The sequence below is a fragment of the Schistocerca cancellata genome, chromosome 3, assembly GCF_023864275.1.
Source record: "Schistocerca cancellata isolate TAMUIC-IGC-003103 chromosome 3, iqSchCanc2.1, whole genome shotgun sequence".
In the NCBI taxonomy this organism is placed as follows: domain Eukaryota; kingdom Metazoa; phylum Arthropoda; class Insecta; order Orthoptera; family Acrididae; genus Schistocerca; species Schistocerca cancellata.
This window is the reverse complement of record NC_064628.1, coordinates 412,419,911-412,424,910: the sequence shown is the minus strand read 5'-3', so window position 1 is coordinate 412,424,910 and position 5,000 is coordinate 412,419,911. Positions and strand designations below refer to the sequence as shown.

Here is a 5,000-nt window from a genome sequence, read left to right as displayed (position 1 = left end):
GCTGCTGGCACCAGACTTGCCCTCCAATAGATACTCGTTAAAGGATTTAAAGTGTACTCATTCCGATTACGGGGCCTCGGATGAGTCCCGTATCGTTATTTTTCGTCACTACCTCCCCGTGCCGGGAGTGGGTAATTTGCGCGCCTGCTGCCTTCCTTGGATGTGGTAGCCGTTTCTCAGGCTCCCTCTCCGGAATCGAACCCTGATTCCCCGTTACCCGTTACAACCATGGTAGGCGCAGAACCTACCATCGACAGTTGATAAGGCAGACATTTGAAAGATGCGTCGCCGGTACGAGGACCGTGCGATCAGCCCAAAGTTATTCAGAGTCACCAAGGCAAACGGACCGGACGAGCCGACCGATTGGTTTTGATCTAATAAAAGCGTCCCTTCCATCTCTGGTCGGGACTCTGTTTGCATGTATTAGCTCTAGAATTACCACAGTTATCCAAGTAACGTGGGTACGATCTAAGGAACCATAACTGATTTAATGAGCCATTCGCGGTTTCACCTTAATGCGGCTTGTACTGAGACATGCATGGCTTAATCTTTGAGACAAGCATATGACTACTGGCAGGATCAACCAGGGAGCTGCGTCAACTAGAGCTGAGCAGCCGGCCGCCCGGGAGTGTGTCCCAGGGGCCCGCGCGAACACGCAAGCGTCCGCTCAATTATTCTGCAAACAGGAGGAGGCTGAGCTCCCCTGCACAATACACCTCGAAACCCTCTCAGGTCCCGGCGGCGCGCAGCGCCGTCCTAAGTACTTGGTCGGGTTCGAGAGAGGCGCAATCGCCCGGAGTTAGGCGAGTAGACGCTTTAGGTGCGACCACCCGTGCTCCCAACTGAGCTTGCCGCTGCCGACAGAGGCCCGGGAGCGTGCTGTCGTGGCATTGCCGGCGGGAGACAACACGCGCCACCTACGGTGACCGGCAGCTCCAACGCCAGCGCCACAGAAGGGCAAAGGCCCCACGTGGGTGCCGAAGCGAACTCTCCCAGCACAGCGCACGTGCCAACACGTCTGCACAACTGCGATACAAACCACCAGCGAGAACCGCTGGGGCGACCGAGCAGCAGACGGCGTCGCGGCGCCGAGTGCCGGGCGGCGGCGCATCCTCAACGCACACAGTCCTCAGTCGGACCAGCACACTGCAGATGTCCACCGCGCTTCGCACCGGGCCCGCGAGGACCCACTTTGGCCGCCCGGCGCCGCGCGCAGGGTGCCCCGGCGCGCAGCTGCGCCGCCTGCCGCGTCCGTCGGCCGGCGCGCCTGCCACTGGGCGCCCCCACCAGCCGGCTGTAGCGCGTGCGCCCACGCACCGCGCGGCCAGCACGCCGGGCGGCCCCCCCTCACCGGCCGGGGACGGTCCCACCCAGCCACCGCCGCGTATCGCTTCACACACAGATTTGCCCTTACTGATTTACCTCCAGCAACAACAACCGCACCACAATGGGTTTACCAGTTGTTCATTTGCGTAACGTCACCAGCAAACGTAGACGTCCATCCCAGTTTGCAAATGCAACGATTATTGCATACCTGTCTGTTAGGTGTCACGACACACTACGTCTGCCCACATACACGCAACAAAATGTGCACGACTAGAGAACACGTGGGAGGTGGCCCCCTACGTATGCGATGTCCATTACGAGACCGACTGTCAACCAGCATCTGTACCATGTCGCAGATGTGGAACGCAGTGCACCATGCTATCACACTGTGTGAGAAGAGACGACTACGTTTCAATACACGCGCCACTACATCAACAGACGGCTCACGCTGATCGCCATCCAGGGCGTCCGTTACTCCCACACGTCTCTATGGCGTACCACACTGCAATGTAGCTGTTATGGGGAGACGGCACGTGGCTGAGTGCACAACATTTGGACCGTATGGTTCGCTGTTGTTGGGCGCAGTCGTTGTACGGTCACACATGTGCCACAGCGTATCATTCAGTACATACGGACCTATGTGCAGTACAATGTGAGGGTTAAGCTTACGACATCAGCGGACAGTGGACACAGGCCGTACCACGACGTAGACTGAGCGCTTCGACATGCGAATGCCAGTGAACAGCTGCGAAGGGCATTGAACACGCAAGCACCTGAACGACCAGCGTGCGAAGGCAGGGGGGAGGGGGGGGGCGATGTACATCCTGCAGTCGTCCACATTACAGTGTACAGCGGGAGCATGTAAAAAGTAAGCAACACTTGCGAAGTGTTGAACATGAAACGATACACAAGAGGGTGGGCGGTGCGAGTAGCGAACTATATTCAGAGGGTTGTGGTTAGACAACACTGGATTAATGTAACGTGTCATATGCCAATTACAGAGCAGGTTAAGGCACAACTTGGGTTAGGTTAAGGCACAACTTGGGTTAGGTTAAGGCACAACTTGGGTTAGGTTAAGGCACAACTTGGGTTAGGTTAAGGCACAACTTGGGTTAGGTTAAGGCACAACTTGGGTTAGGTTAAGGCACAACTTGGGTTAGGTTAAGGCACAACTTGGGTTAGGTTAAGGCACAACTTGGGTTAGGTTAAGGCACAACTTGGGTTAGGTTAAGGCACAACTTGGGTTACGTTAAGGCACAACTTGGGTTACGTTAAGGCACAACTTGGGTTAGGTTAAGGCACAACTTGGGTTAGGTTAAGGCACAACTTGGGTTAGGTTAAGGCACAACTTGGGTTAGGTTAAGGCACAACTTGGGTTAGGTTAAGGCACAACTTGGGTTAGGTTAAGGCACAACTTGGGTTAGGTTAAGGCACAACTTGGGTTAGGTTAAGGCACAACTTGGGTTAGGTTAAGGCACAACTTGGGTTAGGTTAAGGCACAACTTGGGTTAGGTTAAGGCACAACGTGGGTTAGGTTAAGGCACAACGTGGGTTAGGTTAAGGCACAACGTGGGTTAGGTTAAGGCACAACGTGGGTTAGGTTAAGGCACAACGTGGGTTAGGTTAAGGCACAACGTGGGTTAGGTTAAGGCACAACGTGGGTTAGGTTAAGGCACAACGTGGGTTAGGTTAAGGCACAACGTGGGTTAGGTTAAGGCACAACGTGGGTTAGGTTAAGGCACAACTTGGGTTAGGTTAAGGCACAACGTGGGTTAGGTTAAGGCACAACGTGGGTTAGGTTAAGGCACAACTTGGGTTAGGTTAAGGCACAACTTGGGTTAGGTTAAGGCACAACTTGGGTTAGGTTAAGGCACAACTTGGGTTAGGTTAAGGCACAACTTGGGTTAGGTTAAGGCACAACTTGGGTTAGGTTAAGGCACAACTTGGGTTAGGTTAAGGCACAACTTGGGTTAGGTTAAGGCACAACTTGGGTTAGGTTAAGGCAAAACTTGGGTTAGGTTAAGGCACAACGTGGGTTAGGTTAAGGCACAACGTGGGTTAGGTTAAGGCACAACGTGGGTTAGGTTAAGGCACAACGTGGGTTAGGTTAAGGCACAATGTGGGTTAGGTTAAGGCACAACGTGGGTTAGGTTAAGGCACAACGTGGGTTAGGTTAAGGCACAACGTGGGTTAGGTTAAGGCACAACGTGGGTTAGGTTAAGGCACAACGTGGGTTAGGTTAAGGCACAACGTGGGTTAGGTTAAGGCACAACGTGGGTTAGGTTAAGGCACAACGTGGGTTAGGTTAAGGCACAACGTGGGTTAGGTTAAGGCACAACGTGGGTTAGGTTAAGGCACAACGTGGGTTAGGTTAAGGCACAACGTGGGTTAGGTTAAGGCACAACGTGGGTTAGGTTAAGGCACAACGTGGGTTAGGTTAAGGCACAACGTGGGTTAGGTTAAGGCACAACGTGGGTTAGGTTAAGGCACAACGTGGGTTAGGTTAAGGCACAACGTGGGTTAGGTTAAGGCACAACGTGGGTTAGGTTAAGGCACAACGTGGGTTAGGTTAAGGCACAACGTGGGTTAGGTTAAGGCACAACGTGGGTTAGGTTAAGGCACAACGTGGGTTAGGTTAAGGCACAACGTGGGTTAGGTTAAGGCACAACTTGGGTTAGGTTAAGGCACAACTTGGGTTAGGTTAAGGCACAACGTGGGTTAGGTTAAGGCACAACGTGGGTTAGGTTAAGGCACAACGTGGGTTAGGTTAAGGCACAACGTGGGTTAGGTTAAGGCACAACGTGGGTTAGGTTAAGGCACAACGTGGGTTAGGTTAAGGCACAACGTGGGTTAGGTTAAGGCACAACGTGGGTTAGGTTAAGGCACAACGTGGGTTAGGTTAAGGCACAACGTGGGTTAGGTTAAGGCACAACGTGGGTTAGGTTAAGGCACAACGTGGGTTAGGTTAAGGCACAACGTGGGTTAGGTTAAGGCACAACGTGGGTTAGGTTAAGGCACAACGTGGGTTAGGTTAAGGCACAACGTGGGTTAGGTTAAGGCACAACGTGGGTTAGGTTAAGGCACAACGTGGGTTAGGTTAAGGCACAACGTGGGTTAGGTTAAGGCACAACGTGGGTTAGGTTAAGGCACAACGTGGGTTAGGTTAAGGCACAACGTGGGTTAGGTTAAGGCACAACGTGGGTTAGGTTAAGGCACAACGTGGGTTAGGTTAAGGCACAACGTGGGTTAGGTTAAGGCACAACGTGGGTTAGGATAAGGCACAACGTGGGTTAGGTTAAGGCACAACGTGGGTTAGGTTAAGGCACAACGTGGGTTAGGTTAAGGCACAACGTGGGTTAGGTTAAGGCACAACGTGGGTTAGGTTAAGGCACAACGTGGGTTAGGTTAAGGCACAACGTGGGTTAGGTTAAGGCACAACGTGAGTTAGGTTAAGGCACAACGTGGGTTAGGTTAAGGCACAACGTGGGTTAGGTTAAGGCACAACGTGGGTTGGGTTAAGGCACAACGTGTGTTAGGTTAAGGCACAACGTGGGTTAGGTTAAGGCACAACGTGGGTTAGGTTAAGGCACAACGTGGGTTAGGTTAAGGCACAACGTGGGTTAGGTTAAGGCACAACGTGGGTTAGGTTAAGGCACAACGTGGGTTAGGTTAAG

The 5,000-nt window shown here is 52.8% G+C and overlaps 1 non-coding gene across 1 annotated transcript in view; it reads right to left on the bottom strand.

The window, feature by feature from the left end:
• The window catches only part of LOC126178808 (small subunit ribosomal RNA), a 1,909-nt gene extending 1,319 nt beyond the window's left edge, over positions 1-590 (bottom strand). The window contains exon 1 of the ribosomal RNA XR_007536661.1: positions 1-590. This exon is cut by the window's left edge and continues 1,319 nt beyond it. This is a non-coding gene — a ribosomal RNA (small subunit ribosomal RNA).
• Positions 591-5,000: the final 4,410 nt, after the last annotated feature.